At 40.1% G+C, this 17,983-nt stretch overlaps 1 protein-coding gene across 3 annotated transcripts in view; it reads left to right on the top strand.

Moving 5' to 3' along the window:
* The window catches only part of PMEPA1 (prostate transmembrane protein, androgen induced 1), a 42,939-nt gene that overhangs the window by 22,186 nt on the left and 2,770 nt on the right, over nucleotides 1-17,983 (top strand). The window lies entirely within an intron of this gene.

Below are 17,983 nucleotides of genomic sequence, written 5' to 3'. Positions count from 1 at the left end.
ACATCTTAGTCTAGACTCATAGTGATCTGCTTGAGTAATAAATCAAGGTTTCTAAGCTCAAGGTTTCTAAGCTCAAGGATTCTACCCATCTCACTTTGTGACCAGTTTTGATGACTGGCACATCGAGTCATTCCACACCACTGATATAACTTTTGAGGTTCCTTGTGGCTAAGACAGTTTGCTTTCGATGTGGCTTTTATGTCCCTCTCACATGTTGGAGATTGGAGCTAGGTGCTTGCAAATTATCAAATTTGCAAATCTTGGCAACATCTGCTATTTCCTCCATTTGCATAACCTTATGGCTTGTCTTTGTTGGTGTTAAAATTTAAATAATTAGGATTCTGTAAAATCCAGTCAACTGTATTTCCTGGCCCAAATCTTTCCTGGAGACCCAGATTCCCAAGAATCATAGCCATCCTATGATGCTAGGAGTCTCTGTCTCTTTGCATGATAACTGTCCTTTACTGTATTTACAGTGTTTATATAGCTAGAATTCACATGCCGCCTTACCCAGACTCACCGGACATACAACATCTCTACCATTCCCCCACCTGTGTGTACCATAATAAAGCAGCCACATTACACCGACTTGTGGGTTACATGGGGTTGGTAACAGCTTTAATTTATTATAACCTGACAACAGACTCCAATTTTTTACCCAAACAACATCTCCATGCCCACTCTAATATTCTCCTAACTACTAGCACATCATCTTCCCGAATACCATTGCTGGGAAGTGGGCATGTGGGGGCATCTTTCTTCTCAATTTGGGCATGGCCTCCTGCCAAGCTGTGACAACAGCTCTGAAAAAGAACAAAACACTTGACAAACAACAAGAAACCAAAGTGCAAAGAAGCCAAAGGGACATGGTGGGCACCTCTTAAACAGCAGAAGGTGGCGCCCACATCTACATGCACCTTAATATATGTTCCCACTGACTGCTCCCTCATTATTACATCTCCTATAAAGGGTCAGTCATAGAGCCCTTCACCACTTAGAACAGAGGACCAGTCTGAGAAGCAGTCATTGACCGCAACTCTGAATATGGTCTTTTAGCTAGTTTTCAATCCAATTACAAACTATATTTTCCAAGCCAATGGAACTGATGTTACCCATGTCCAGATCTCTACACTCCTCTTCATACGAGAGGAGAAAAGGCAAATCAAATTAGTCTGACAACTCTTGTCCTTAGTTAAACCATGATGTCAGACACTTATATTACGTATAGTCACATACTCCTATATATAGTTGCTTAAGAGTCCCTCAAACTGTTTCCCCACAATGGATAAACTCACCACTCTGTAATTACCTGGAGAAAATTTAGGGACATTTTTTAAAACCGGCACCACATGTGTCTTGCACCAGTCACTTGGCACTGTACCAGTCACTAGAGAATCCATAAAAATTAAGAATGACTGGACTGAGTTATTTAAAGGGGTTTTCCATGATGACCACTTTTTTAATATGAGGCCAGGAAAGGTGAAAACCAAAACAAACACGTTCATCTATCCCCGGAGCTCTGGTGTCTCCAGGTGCGATCAGGTCCTATGTGCCAAACTTTTCTTCTGGCATTGTGACGTCCGTGTCCCTTTCCTTATGCTGCTGATTCCCTTCATCCTTCACATGTGGTAGGGACTTCTGGACCATCTGGACCCAGTGCCCTGTTCACATTGAATTTGTATAGCTTGGCTTAGACCACTTCTGTGTTTATCCAGTTTAGTATATCGGTTGATGTATTACCAGCATTTATGACACCAACATCATCTGCTCCTTCTGTATATACAGCGCTAAAGATCCCATTTAGTAGCCTGTGGATTTGTTATGAATGTCTTTTGTTAGTAAACTCTTATATCCTTTTTCTGACTTCCGCCAAAATATTATGGTGGATGTTTAGTATTTAAATATGTCCTTATTAGAGATGAGTGAACACTGTTCGGATCAGCCGATCCGAACAGCACGCACCCATAGAAATGAATGGAAGCACTTGTGACGCCGGCCGGCCACTGGCAAAGTCATCGTCACAGGTGCTTCCATTCATTTCTATGGGTGCGTGCTGTTCGGATCCGAACAGTGTTCGCTCATCTCTAGTCCTTATCTCTACTGTTTACAATTTTCTACTTTTAATCCCCTTATCTGTCCTCTAGGGGACGAACCGCGTTTGCTATCAGCATAAAAAGGTGTCGGTATACAATCAGTATGTGCATCAGTCGGTTTTTAGTCTCAAACTGAATACAAACGGACGGATGGCATACTGATGTGTGAACCAAGCCTTACCCATTAGGTATCTGAAAATGCCCGATGTACAAACTTGTAAAATATATTTTTCCTATATGGTAAACGGCATAATGGGAGAAAATTTTAATATTAAATGGAACCATTACGGAGAATAATTTGTCCCACAAAAATTAAGCCCTCCTATGGCTCTCTGAGTGGAAAACTACAAAAGTTATGGCTTTAGGAAAATATAGAGTCTAAAATCAAAAAATGTCTGTGGCGGGAAAAGGTTAAATGTTATGTTTTCATCGGTGAAACTGGGGGCATGGACCACTGTGAAGAAAACCAATGACAGACTTTAACTGTGTTCACAATGTATGTATATTCTAGCTCCATTTTTGAGCCCTACATAGAATAACAAACTTCCAGAATGTGCTTTTAGTATACCATCAGGAACAGCAAAGTGCCAACATGGACGCCAGATGTTGTCACAGCTGGTATTAAGATGCTTTCTGCCACTGTACAATATGACAATATGTAAATGTGTAGGAGACATTCTAAAGAAAACTACCCGAGTTATTGAAAAAAGAAAGCTTTTCTTTACAACCTACAAAATATTGAAAAATATTTTTTATTATAATGGTTATGCTTTTTTTTCTCCTTTTTAGATTTATTCTTATATGCTTTCAGTTTGGGTAGATTTCTTTTTCTGCCTTGTCCATTTTTTATTTTATTATTTTTTTCACACCGTGACACAAAGTGATAGCTAATCATTTCCATTTTAACTTCATCTGACAAACAGATCCAGGGAGACCGAGCACTAGCTGCATCCTTAAATGACTACTATCGCTCTATGTCTTCTGCGCAGCCTCAAATGGCCTTTGTTATCTGGTGTCTAGACATAGCGCAGCCAGAATATTTGGGTTGCTGGGAGAACAGGAAGATTTTTTTTTTGTGTGTGTGTATGTTTTCTGTTTTAAATGTTGTTTTTTTTATTTTTTTATTTTTCTGCTTCAATTATTCTTTTAGACTATTAAAAATAGTGTTCTATTTCCTAATAATCTGTTTGTATGTTGTCTTTAATCTTCTTACGTGAACACTATAAAGAAGGAGGTTTATGAAGAGGCAGTGGGCTGTTCATTCAATTGTATGATGGTTGTGTCTAGACAGCGTGCAGATGTGATTGTAGCAGGGGAATAGTCTTACTTTTTTTTTTTGCCAATGTGATATTTTAATTGGTTCTATAGATATATCTTGGCTGCACGTATGTCTGTAAGTCAAAACTGAGATCTCTTGAAGCACATTTTATATAACAGAAGTACTTTTTTGTTTCAAATCCAATATCCAAATGTATCCTAATTTATATAACATCGCTTTTGTTTTGAAGAGGGTTTATCTAAAATGTGGATAGTTAAAGTGTGATGGCCCAGAACTGATATGCTTATTTTCTGGAGAAAAAAATAAAAAAAAAAAAAAATATATATATATATATATATATATATATATATATATATATATATATATATATATATATATATATATATTTTATATTGTGAGTATCTACATCTGTCTTTATTTTAATGGATTTTTTTTTGGTTTCTTAACCTTGAATATAAATGATTATCTGTCGCCCCTGCACCCATTTTAGGGCCGGTTCACGCGGGGTTAATTTTGGCAAAATACATGTGTATAACAAGTCTCCCATTGACTTCAATGACATTTTACATGTGTTTTTTTACATATGTAAAAAAAAAAGTCATTGAAGTCAATATCTTATGTCTAGTATAGTCTTTTTTTTTTTTTTTTTTTTTTTTTTTTTTACACGTGTATTTTGCCAAAATACACGCACGTTTGAACGGGCCCTTAGACTTTTTGTGATGACGTGGTAGCTAACTTGGCAATTTCAGAAGACATGATCTACATAGGTCAATATGAATAACTGGCCTCAATGTTAAAGTAAATGAAGTGTTAATTTATTTGGTTATGCTAATTCTCTACATTACTTACTATCGTAATGCTTGTCACTAGTATATTCTCATTATGTGACACCCTCACCAAGCTATAGAACCTCTGTGTATTAGTCATGGTTGACAATTAAGAGGGCATCTTGCCCAGTGTGTCATTCCTATAGTGGATTGGTTACTGGTTACATAACCCTAAATGGCTGAACATATGAATGGAGGGAAATAATTATTCTGAAAAGTTTATTTATAAACTTGGACAAACAAAATTCTCCAGTCTTTCACTAAAACCTGCAGTTTGCCACTATTAGGCTAATGCCCCACTTAGTAAATCGCAGCATAAAAAAACTGGGAAAATCATGTTTTGGTTTTTTTTTTTCCACAGTATTTTACCTCTGCAGACTTTCTGCCTTTATTATCCCTATAACGAAAGCATTTCTGCAGGTATAAGTGGCATGCTGGGATTTTCGAAAGAGCAAGCATATTCGAAAACGCAATTTTTTTTCACTGTTGATTTTTTTTTTTTTTTTTTTTTTTCCCCTGCAATGTGTGGATGGTATTAGGCAGAATCCCATTCACTTTGCAAGTTCGCTACGCAGACTCACTACATAGGGCCTTAGCCTGAAGATAGTCTTGACTCGCATGGTAATGGTAATATAGTATAAATTCATAAGATGTCCATTATTTTATTTTTTTTTTCTGATTATAATTTGCTATAGACCAGATAGCACTGTGTGTGTGCACATTGTCCCTAGTATCCTAGCAGTATTTCCTCATATTTTTTCAAAGTATTTTTGAGAGTTTTCTATATGGGGCTCCAGCCTACTTTCCAAACAAGGTGCAATGTTTATGAGGCTTTGTGTGTATCTTAACAATGTTTGGTTTCCTTCATGTGTTTTTCCTCAGCCTTCTCACATTATGTCATAGTTGGTTAATTGTCTTAGTTTGTAGTTACAGTTTTTTGTCTGGTGCAGGAAATTACTTTGAAAAGCTACCTATAGAAGATTGGACAACGGTTATGATATATATTTTTTTTTCTTCAGAAACGTTAAATACAAATAGCTTGCTTTGGCTTGAGGATGGCAAAAACTTGCATGGGAATTTTTGTAATAAGATAGATATTTTTTTTAATCCACAGTGTAATATTTTGTTTCATAGTTTGTCAAAAAGTAGCAAAATTCTATTGCACTTGCTCAATTTTACCCATTTAGTTAGGAATATTTGTAATACAGTTGTGTGGTTGCTTAGATGTCCGCTCTGTGATGAACTTAAATCTCTTCCTAAGCCCCAAAGGGAGGTCAGGAGGTATACGGTGGCCAGGCTGGGGGTTGGATGTGAATGACTCTTCCTCACTGACCATTGTCATGATTGAAAGAAAGAGACGTCAATTCGTCGTTATTTTATATGTAGTAAAAGAGTGACAGATGTGGATCATTATCAAGTCATTCTGAATACCAATTTTTTTTTAATCCCAGGTTAAAAAAAAAGTCTTTTAGGCTGAGGCACCATGTTATGAGCTTTATTTGCTGGTGGGTTTTTTTTGGTTTTTTTTTTTTTTTTAACTGCAGTGGTTTTAGTAGAAGGTAGAAATAGAAGTACTTCCTATATATTTCCCATATATTTTCTCAAAACCTGACTGTCTAAATACAATCTTAGGCTAGGGTCACAATTGCGCTGGTGGTGGTTACCCGCAGACCCCTTTAACAACAATGGAGGCCTCAGAGTGTCTGTCGGGTTTTCGACATTTTTATACTTAAACTGGCATAGAGAAATTTTCAGTGGTTTCTGAGACTGAGGCCTGGTTCACATCTGCGTTCAGTATTCTGTTCAGGGAGTCCGCATGGGGACTCGCCAAACGGAATACCAAACACATTCACAAACGGTGAGCTTATGAAAGCACACGGACCCCATAGACTATAATGGGGTCTGTGTGTTTTCCACGCGGTGTCCACATGAAACCTGTGGACAGAAAAGTACTTCATGAACTACTTTCCTCTCTGCATGATTCGTGTGGATAGCGCGCGGAAAGCACACAGACCTCGTTATAGGCTATGGGGTCTGTGTGCTTTCATAAACTCACTGCAATGTGTTCAGTATTCTGTTCGGGATTCCCCATAAGGACTCCCCCAAATGGAATACCAAACACAGATGTGAACTGCGCCTGAGACGTGTGCATGTATGTGGTTTTTACAGTATGCAAAAATAGGTTTGTATTCTTCAAAAAATGTCAGCATTACATCAGTATGTCTTCGGCAATTACAAATCTACAAAGAGACTTGTATAATCCCACACGCTTGTATGGGTGAGTCTGTGCCACAGATATGGATAAGCATACTGAGAAGCTGATCTGTATAAAGCAGAAATGTATGTATGGGGCCATAGAAATGAACGAGTCTATATACTATCTGTAGTTTTGGAAAGTATACTGAAAACTAATACCGTTGTGTATTGAATACTGTTAGGCCCAGGCAGTCATGTAATATTTTGTAATATTTTATCTTAATAAAAAGTACAAATATAAATCTGATTACCAAACATGTAGGAAAATTTCAAATTTGGGTTTTAAATGGTCCATTAAGATTCATTGCATGAATGACGAGACAGGTGCAGAGCGGAGGCAGCCATTTTGTTCATTAAGAACACACTTACCAAAGAGTATCAAATGGCCTTGTATTAAGCTACTGCCATGTTCAGACATTTTGTTTGCCAAGTCAGTTTTTGATATGGAGATATCTAGGACTGGGTGTTTATGAGCCAAATCAAAATCCTAATTAATTGAGCATTTTACCTCGATGACAATTAATAAACAATTATGTTAGGACACGCCATGCCACAGAATTTTGGTTATTCATGTATCAGCACTCCTGATTGGATAGCTTTGAGATAGCGACACATCTTATAGCCAGTGGCAGTGTGGCACAAGATGGCATGGCTCTGGACAAGTTCACATCGATCAATTAAACTGACTTTTGATTACTTTCCAATTAATTTCCCAGCTCTAGTGATCCCAGTTCCTAATGGGTGGATCAGCTGTGTTCCCATGGCTCTAACCATTTTCCCTCTGCCCCCTCTCCCCAAAAAACCAATAAAATAAAAGCGCACTATATTTCTTTCTTTCTAAAAGTCTGACTGGTGCTTGCCATGTAAAATAGCGGTTTTTAAGCACCTTCAGGGAGCAGCTCTGCAGATATTTTGCAGTGTCATGAATTGAATGGTGATGAAGCAGGTTACAGAGTTGACTGACACAAAGCTGCCTGCACAGAGGCTATTTTAACCTCCTCTTCCTCTCAGACTCCTAATAAACATCAGATGTCTGCAAGGACACAGCATATGATATGTCAGTCTGTTGTACATCTTCCCCCTCCTTAGTAGGAATACAAAGGATTTGTTTGTTGTCCTCTTCCCCTCCTCCACCCCTTCTTTCACTGCCCCCTTTGAAAAAACAGTTGAACTTTTTTTTTTTTTTCCCAGACAGATGAAATATTTGCATTTTGTCTGGAATTTTAAAATCTAGTTTGTCTGATAGGAAAGTCTCTGAATGTTCTGTCCTTTCAGAGAAGAATAACAGTTTTACAACAGAAAAACAATGCTCACTACAGTATCACCATGTACGGCAAACACCAGGCTTTTAAAGGCAAATGGATCCGGATAAAGAAAATAATAATAAAAAATAAATAAATAAATAAATAAAAAAATAAACAATTAATCAAATCCCCTATGCCATGTTTGTGATGCGATTGGCGACTATTTAACACCGCCGGTGAATAAAATTAGTTGGATTTTTTTGTGCTGAGCCACCGCCTGCACTTGATCATCATTTATACTATAGGTTTGCGACTATGCGCAAGGGTTCTGAAGGGCGGTGCATAAATCATGACTATTAAGTGTGTCCCCCTACTGGGCGGCAGTAAAATCAGTGTCAAATACCCCAGTCTTAATGACAACACATCATGGGTTTTCCCCGCAGCATTTTTCGCGGACAGTGCGCAGGCGTTTCCTCTGCAGACTTCTGCTTCCATTATACCTATAGGGAAACTGCTGTTGTTTCTGTAAGTGTAATTGACATGCTGCGATTTCCAAAACCGCGATGGTTTTGGAAATCACAGCTTGATTGTTGTATTTTTCCACAAGGTGTGGATGGGATTCACTAAATGCAATGTGATGCACTGTGTGCAGGGACTTTAAAATCCTGTTGCTAAAACCGTGGGGCCCTGGACTTAGTTCTCAGAGGGTTGTTTGTTTGTTGTTTTTTTTTTATATATATTTTAATGCCGTTTCTTAAACACAGTTGAAAAAAAGTGTGTATTTTTAATTAAAAACTGCATACACATAGCAGCAGCTCCACCTGCATTGACTAAATGTCAGAAAATCCCAAGCAAAATGCCCTGTGATCTAGCTGAAGGCCCAGACTTGCTTTCATATGATCAGGGGCGTAAATTGCAGGGTAGCAGCGGTAGTGGCTGCCACAAGGCCCAGGACACTAGGGGGCCTGGTGGCAGCCGCTACTGCTTCAGATTTTTTTTTAATAGGCCGTTACCTGTTGGAGTTACTCCAGCAGGTAACTGGCCCTATTTATTGCATCACCAGGTGGTGCCTGAAGATGGATGCGGAGAGGAGCTGCCTCCTCCACAGTCCATCTTATAACAGTAGTGTAGCCAGAAATTGCTGGCTTCACTACTGTACTAAAGCAGGGGCCACCTGCTGTTCGGGCTCCTGCCTCCCGACACTTGCGGGCAGGATAAACTTCTATCTCCTGCCTGCTGTCCCTAAGCCCTGTCCTGGCATCTATACTAGTAGGTTACAGGACCTGTGAAATGACGTCATCAAAGGTCCGTTAACTTACTAAGGGCTCATTCACATCTGCGCCCAGTCTCTGTTCTGCAGGTCTCCGTTTCCTGCACAAAACAGAGGCAGGATACGTAAACCTGCAGGACTGTTTCAAACCCATTCATTTGAATGGGTTTGAAAGCTGTCAGGCCGTGAGCGGCGGTGAGCGTTTTATGCTCTGTCGCGAAACCGGATTTTTAAATCCGGACAGAGAGTCGGACATGCAGTACTCTGTGTCCGGTTTAAAAAAACCGGTTTCGCGGCGGAGAGCATAAAACGCTCACCGCCGCTCACGGCCGGACTTGGTCTGTGGTTTCCGTCTTCTTACATGCAGAAGACGGAAACCACAGAACGGACACACGAACGCAGGTGTGAATATAGCATAAGATAGAATCAGTGTCTTTTGTGGGCGAAGTGATCCAGATTGCACAGGTCAGTGTACAATGAAGCGGGAATGGGTTGTAGGCTGTGAGGAAGAGGAGAAAGAATGGGAGGGAGTGCAAACTGAGCAAGAGGGGTACATGGGTGTGCAGGCTGTGGGTGACAGAGTCTATACCTCCATCATCCTTTCTCATACACAGCCTGCACACCCATGTACTCCTCTTGCTCACAGTCTACACCCCCATTCCGCCCTATGTGAGCAAGAGGAGGGAGTGGGTGGTGCAGGCTGTGTGTGAACAAGAGGGGTAAATGGGCATGCAGGCTGTGTGTGAGCAAAGAGGGTGACGTAGGGGCGCAGGCTGTGTGTGAGAAAGAAGGGGGAATAGGGGTGCACTCAGCTTGCACCTCCATTCTCCCCTCTTGTTTGTACCCCCGTTTCCCCTCTTGCTCATACACACCCTGCACCCCATGTCACCCTCTTGTTCACCTACAGCTTGGACACCCACGTACCCCTCTTGAGTGTGGGGGGGGGGGAGATCATGTCAAAAGTTGGCCACGGGTCCCCGCCATTCCTAGCTATGCACTTCATATGATGTCCATTCCACTGTAATTGGTGCATCCTTGAGTATTTCGGCTGTATTTTCTGGACTCTAGAGATCCTGACTAAGTTTTTATAGTATTGTATGGTGCTGTGAGTTCCTGCTTCACTGCAGACCCTCTGTCCTGTAAACATTACAGTATAATAAGGCCTGTGGTGTGGCAGTGATTCATAGCACCATAGAGAGCGGATTTTATGAGGCCAGGAAATACATCCTTTATATGGGTCATATATTTTCTGGTCTGTAATTGGTCCTGACTCCAACTCCACAGCCCTGGTAAGAACTCATGGTTTAATATTACTGTGTAACTACACTTATTTACCCTACTGGAATCCCGCACTACTTTGTTTAAAGCTGAAATGGCAGCCATATTGGTCCCTGAAGACCAGACCAAAAATGAATTGTATGGGGGCGTGGGGTTGGCCCGGAAATAGATATTTAGTTAGTTTTTAATGTTTCCTCTTCTAGTTTTTTTGCGGGGTTTTGGCAGCCGTGTAGTCAGACATGAGTGTCTTGGCTGCACCTGTTACAGATCTCATCCTCTTCGGTATTTTCTCTTGTTGATCATTAAACTCGTATTGTCTGGAGAAGGCGGAGAGCCAGACATGCAGGAATCTTGAATGGCAGCCTTGTGAGCTGGCACCTCCTGCATCGGCAGGTTGTCTGTACAAGGACAGGTGAAGGGCAGTGTCCCCATTGTATTCTAGCTACATGTTCTTTTCTCTGGTAATAGTCTGTAAAAATCTGCAAGGGCAGTGCAGGACAATAGTTGTATGTCAAGGAAATCTAGAAAGTGTTGCCTGCTGCCTACATTGTTTGTGTGTCGTCTGGGAGAGTATCCTTATAGACAGCTATGAGTCAGGCCGTCTATGACCTTAATCCTAATGATATCCTTCTCTAGCACTGTGTTCACTGGAAAGTTAAGCATGTGTTCATTTGTTTTTGCGTGTATGTGTAACATATACTATATTAATATTAAGGGAGGTGGTCCCCTCCCTTTCCCCTTGGTAAGGTTTGGAGTTGAAGTCAGGGCTCTATGTGGACAAGTCAAATTCTTTGACATGAAGCATGGTCCATAATGGCATGGTTGGGTGGGTTTCATATGCTGGGGTAAAATCAAACTGGAACAGAGACCTCCCTTCCCCAAACAGTTCCCACTAAGATGGATGTATACAATTGTTTAGCGTCTTGATCTGCTGAAGCATTAAAATGTAACTTTTTTTTTTTTTTTTTGCGCTATTGTGCATTGAGGTTTTTTGGTGACTATTTTTGTAATATTTATTTATCTGTCTAAATTCCTTTTTTAGTATAAAACAGGCTAACGTTCTCCTTAGCAACCCTCTAAACTGAGCTGTTACTAGGGAAAGTCCATACACATTTGTATTGTAAATGTACAGAGCCGAAACATTTACCAAAGGGAAAATGGTCACTTCAAGTGGCTGTATCTCCAGTTTTATACCACCTAGAAACATTAAGTTGAAAAAATGAAAATTCACACTTAACATGCAGCATTTCATGCTGCAAATAAAATCATATTCCCGGCTGTGTTTTTAACTATCGATATCTCTAATTTTTTTTTTTTTTTTTTATAGCTTGTACTTCATACTTGGCAGCATATGAAAGCTGAGCTTGTGATATCAGAACCAGGGCAATTCATTGAAAAATAATTGGAACCGACCATCGGTCTGAATGACAAATGTGATTTTATGCACGATGGTTATTCCAGTTCGGATATTACATTATTTGCCTGCAGTTTTAGTCAGACCGAACATACTCAAACCAGAACTGCTATTATACTCCGGGGTCTCTTCACACCCCGGAGTATAATTAGTGGAGGTGTATGGGAGACGAGCAAACATAAAAAAACCCCAGTGTTCCTCACCTATCACGAGCTCAGACACTGGTCTTCGTCGTCTTCTGGGCTTCTGAATAACGTTAGGAAACTGATAGACCTATGATTGGGTAGTGGGGTCGTGGTTTTTTGTTTGCCTGAAAAGGGACGAGGCCTAAGTTGCTATTAATAGTAAATAAGGTGAAATACCTGATTAATCGCAATTTTGATTTAGGTCCTAATTAGAGATGAGCGAGTACTGTTCGGATCAGCCGATCCGAACAGCACGCTCGCATAGAAATGAATGGACGTAGCCGACACGCGGGGGTTAAGCAGCTGGCCGCCATCAAAGCGGAAGTACCAGGTGCATCCATTCATTTCTATGGAGCGTGCTGTTCGGATCGGCTGATCCGAACAGTGCTCGCTCATCTCTAGTCCTAATCACCTAGTATCAATAATTGTATAGTTTATCATTTTATTTTCAATTTTTTTCTGACTCCACCTAAAATTAGCCCTGACTCTTTAGGAGCTTGAGGTTGATCCCTGAAAACTAACCTAGCTGATAACAGCACAATTTATTCAAGGTTTTTTGTTTTTTTTTTGCCTTCAGCTATTGATTGCAGCATTCGCAAATTTGAGAAAAAAATAATAATTAAAATACAGTTTTGGGGCTGTTGTGTAAGATTTTAGTACAGAATATAAAACTGGTACAGCTGATCTATTTTTTTAATGTAATTTTTGTATTTTTATTTGTTTTGTTTTTAGATTTTTCTTTAACTCTTCCAATCCTTCCCTATACAGCTCATGCTGTTGTTTTGAACAAATGAATAATGAAAAATTTAGATAAAATGTGTAAAATGGACTTAAATGCCTCGTATGCCCTTGAGGTCAGTAACCTTTTTCATTTCTTTTTGTATTTTGGCAGCATCACAAGCTTTGTTTATTGTTTTTTCTGGCCGCTTCCTTCTCACCTGGCGGCAGCATCTACAGGTGCCTGGGAGATGTGTGTTGAAAACTGGTTTTCTCCAGGCAGCAGCTGTTACGATGGTCTAGACATTATGCAAATAAAGCTGCTCTCCCGTTTGTCTGGAAGTGGCTGGGGCCTGCCCCATGCTTGGCTGCTGGAGTCACACTTCAACTTGTGTTACTGGGGAATATAAATATAGCTGTGACTCTGAACATCCTGAAATTGCCCCTGTACAGTCAGGCACAGGTGTAGCTGTGTGGCTGTGGTTGCTTTTGTCATATTTTTTTTTTTTTTTACTTAAAATGCCACAATGGAATTCCAGCTTACGTCTCATGATAATGTGTGTTTATTATGTTAACCCTTGCACCTTCCTGCTCAATTTTAAATAAATATTAATTATATATAATATATATTTGTTGTTTTTTTTGGTTTTTTATTTATTTAGAATTTTGCCATTGTAAAAAGTGCAGACAAAATTCCAATTTGAAAATAATATATAGGTATATAAATCTATCTAATTATTCATATAAACTTCTAATCTTTTTTTTGCTCAGATCTTCTGCTGTTGGGTGAATTTTAGGAACAAGGCAAGAGAGGGAGTCTAAATCTTTTAGAGGCAGAGATAAGTGGTATGACAGGAGTTGAAAGTCAGTGGCAGAGCGCTTGCGGACCAGAATCCCAATGAATTCCAAGCGTCTCCCTTCACAGACAGCCGCAACTAACGAGATTAGATTTTTATACATTTCAGACTCTCTGATCCCCATGCTTGAGTGAGTGCCGAAATTCCAGTGTTTACAGTTTGCTGCTGCGGGGCAGCATGAGACTGCATATTTTTTTGAAGCATCTTTCTATCCGTCTGACCATCTATCTGTCTGTTTATCATTAATTGGATTCCAGTTTGTAATTCATGTGCCTTAGGCGGCAGCAACATCTTGGGAGATGTCCAAGTGGTGGGAACTGCTAGAGCCTAGGTGGCTTTATTTGACCAGTTAAAGCGACAAAATTATAAAAAATCATATTAGTAATAAATGGGATTTAAGGGGGATGGGGTGTTCTAGAATGGTGTCCCGTCCTAATCTTATCCCTTCTTTTACATATTGGGGAGGTTGTTCCTACCTGAATTTTGCAAATGTGAACATTTTCAGCCTCTGCAAAGCATTCTGGTTGTTTATAGAGGTATAAAATTTAATACTGATTTCTTTAAACTCAAAAAGCGTCATTTTTGTCTATGGATTGTCTGTTTTTTGCCTGAATGAGGTGCTGCAAGATCCGACATAATCATAGGGATCAGTGCGGAACAAAGAGCAAATCCTTTTTGAGAATCTTAACCCATATAAGCTAGACAGGGGCATGAGTACCACTCCTTAATAATTCATAATATGAAATGCTGATTATAATTGTTTTGTCTGTTTTTACCAAATTTCTGATTCGAGTCATTAAAAATGTCCTCCATTATTCCATCTTTGGGTCCATGCTTTGTCTTTAGTATTCAGGACCATGTCTGTTCTCCACTTCTTGTAGCAAGTTTTTCAAACCGCTCTTCCCCATATGTACAGTAAAAGGTACAAAACACAAGGGTCAAATATAATGGTTGTCACCAACCACCTGGTAGCACTGGATCTGCATCTCATGCTCCAGCTTTCAGTCCTGTGAGGAATTGTTCTTGAACTATAAAAAGAAAAATGTGAACAGCGAGCTTCTGGGACTCCATGATCCCTCGCTAAGCAAAATTTTTACCTTACATGACCTTAGCCAAGCCAGCAAAACTTACTATTTGTAGAATTTTTGTTTGTAGAAATGACATTGTGAGCCTTTAAGGTAAGAGAATGTGCCCTTTTTTCCTTGCAGTCTACTGATAAACAGGCCTCTTATCTGCTTGGTAACATGGTAATGTAGTGTTTTGTTTTGTTATATGTGGTATGGATCTAGATTACAGGTTCCTAAGGTGACTCCTTCGTATGTTACATCTGGGTTTGCGTGATTGCTTGAGCTTTCATTGATTAGACTATTATTATTTTGTTTGCTTTATATAGCACCATCATATTCCACAGCGCTTTACATACATTGTCAACACTGTCCAATATAGGGTTCACATCTGCGTTCGGTATTCTGTTCGGGGAGTCTGCTTGGGGACCCCCTGAATAGAATACCGAACGCATTAAAAAGCAAAGAAACCACACCGACTCCATACACTATCATGTATATTTTCTGTGTGGTGTCCGCGCGAATCATGCGGAGACAAAAGTGCTGCTTGAAGTATTTTTCTCTACGCGTGATTTGTGTGGAAAACACACGAACCCCATTATAGTCTGTAGGGTCCGTGTGGTTTCTTTGCTCACCGCTTTTTTTATGCGTTCAGTATTCTGTCTGGGTGGTCCCCAAGTGAACTTCCCAAACCGAATAATGAACACGGATGTGAACTAGGCTTTAGACTGGATCTTATTGGTTGTATGTAGGAAACAAGTATTTAAGCCTCTCAAAGTGGTAGACGGGGATTTGAAGACTTAGCATTGCGAGCTGCAAAAAGATTTCCAAAAACATGCATGTTTTGACAATCTATGTATGGAGGATGTCCCCAATATCCTTGGCAGAGATTCATTGTCTGAAAACCAGTAGAGCATGACTGAAAAGTATAATAATACAAAGAAAGCCCTCTGAGCTCCATTGGCTTCATGATGCCATATTTGGTACTGAAGTTCTAGCTAGATGGCATGACAATGTAATAATCTGCTATATCGGTTGTAGCCAATTATTGTGTGGCTGCACACTTTGTCCTTTCTTTCAAATTCCAAAAACCTCTGTAAATCTCCACATTGGTACTTGCGTCTATTTCTTTATTTCACAAAGTTTCACAAAGGCATGGTTTTGACCTGTATTGCAGGGCTCTAGAAATTTTGTCAGAAATTCTTGGTTATTTACAATGTTTGGGGAGTATTCTTGGGCAGAGATGTTATGCTTCATTGTGGTTCATGTGGTCAATGCAGAATTTATGTCTGCTGGGTTCAGATTAGGGGTTTATTACATGGAACTTGTATAAGAAGTTTGTGTATAGTAAAGAGGGGCTGCTTGTCTGGAGCACTGCATACTGCTCTAAAGAAGTCTTTATTTTTCAGCCAGCTTGGAATCTGTGAATAAGTGGTCATCTTGACAAGGGTAGGGCAGTTGCATTGGGAATTTACTCCCTGAGAGCAGTCTGCTAAAATAAGGCCACAGGGGCAATCCTTAATCATTTCAGGGCACAGAGGCTCCTCCAGTATTGTGGGCAGGAATATTGCTGCCTAAAATTGACAAGGCTATGCTTTCTACTTTGACAGCAGCACAAAAAAGTAAGGATTTAGGGTAAGTTTACAGCCTTGCTTTCAGAAATGACCACACACAATTTACTCCCTTAATTGAGGAGTAGAGATGAGCATATTTTTGACCCTAACTTTAGATTTTGGCCCAATTCACCAGTCATTACATTGGATGAATTTATTTTCCAGTGGCAAAAAAGAAAAAAAAAAAAACTTCTCGTACTGAATAATATGGACCAGCTGAATGATTCACTTATCTGTATTGGCGAGTATGATGCAACGGGTGGATTCTTATTGAATATTTTTGGATTGGGGAGTGTATATTTATTTAAAGAAACTCCTATTCATTTATGTTATGGCTGTCGTTTTGTTGAGAAAGATGAGGCGAAATAGGAAACCTGATCCAGCCTGCTTACCTAATACTCAAATTATGAATGCAGATAAAATGGCGTCTTAGTTTTATTGTCATTGCTGTAGTATTGCAGAAGATTTTTTTTCGGTCTGTTGTCTGTGGTTCATCTCTAGCCACTAGCTAGAGTCATTGAGGCACTCTGTCTCATGGCTCAATACATTCGGCAATAGTTGTGAATAACACAACTTTATAAAGAGCTGCTGTTCGCTGGTTAATAATTATATAGGTTATCAAACACCAGTATTTTATTGTGGTGGTTGGCAGTACTCCCAAGTCTGGTGATATCAAAGAAAGCTACCCAAACCCTTTCAGATAGAAGTTACAGCCAGAAGTACGGTATGTACAGTACTACGGGTTGTGAGCGACAACTTTTAATACATCATGTACAGGGAGTTCACATCTTGATATACTGAGGTCTAAGCATAGGAATATGGAATGTTCACATTAACAAATCTGAATATTTATTTAGTTTTACCCTTCCTTAGTTTCACAGATAATTTTCATTTGTCTTCAAATCTGTGGCCAATTGTTAGAAATTTGAAGTTCACAATAGAGGGGTGTCACGGGATGTTTAGAGTCTATACTATAGGCAATGTGTAATATATATTTCGTGTGGAATATATTCTCTAACCTGCTGTATACATCAATGTGTAGTTGGCTGATTAGGGTCTAGTGTGTTAGCGTTTGATTATAATTCCTCGTAGTTATCTCAGCCATTCGCATTTCATGCGCCATTCTCTGTTCCTCCTTCTCCGTTTCCTGAGCCCTCTGTACTGCTCTACTCCTTTGCTCTGCAGTTGCTTCTGGCCCCAGCACTGCCAATTCCTTCTCATACAAAACAACCCATCTGCTCTTTTGGGTCTGTACCTGCCGCTCCCGTATCTCTACTGTCTCCTGGGGGCAGCCCTCCTCATGGTCGCTTTGCAGGGTCATCTCCTCCAGTGCCTCGATCAGTTAATCTTTCGTTCTTCCTTAATAACTCAGGTTTAGTTCCCGGGCCCTTACTTGTAGACTTGCCATAGTCCAGTTCCTGTATTCTGAGGTTGTGGCTCCATTAATCGCTGGGCTGTTGTAGTCCATCTCGCTGTCCGCTGTTGATCCCACTGCTGCCACCAGTTGTCACGGAGCTGAAGTATAGGTCTTTCCTCCGGAAGATCTCTTGAATCAACAGGGACATCCTCTTATGAGGATGGGAGACAGCAGCAATTTATTGTAATCCACAAAGTTAGTAGCCGGCAGCGGTCACATCAACCGTAATAACAATAAGTCCACGGAAGTCACAATCCAATGATAGCTTTGGTTCCTTGGTCCTGTAACTAAATCCTGGCTCTCTGCAGAGCTGTGCCCAGGCTGGCTAACCCATACTAACTGCTAACTACATACTATATACTAACACTGTTACATCCTGTATCTGTGGGTGGGAAGGGCTGAGTCACAGATCCTTCCCCCCTCACCTATGCCAAGGAGAGCAGACCCCCTGTCTACTTTGGACAATGCA

This window comes from Leptodactylus fuscus, chromosome 6, assembly GCF_031893055.1.
Source record: "Leptodactylus fuscus isolate aLepFus1 chromosome 6, aLepFus1.hap2, whole genome shotgun sequence".
In the NCBI taxonomy this organism is placed as follows: domain Eukaryota; kingdom Metazoa; phylum Chordata; class Amphibia; order Anura; family Leptodactylidae; genus Leptodactylus; species Leptodactylus fuscus.
Note: the sequence above shows the minus strand (reverse complement) of the source record. Positions and strands in the feature narration are given on the sequence as shown.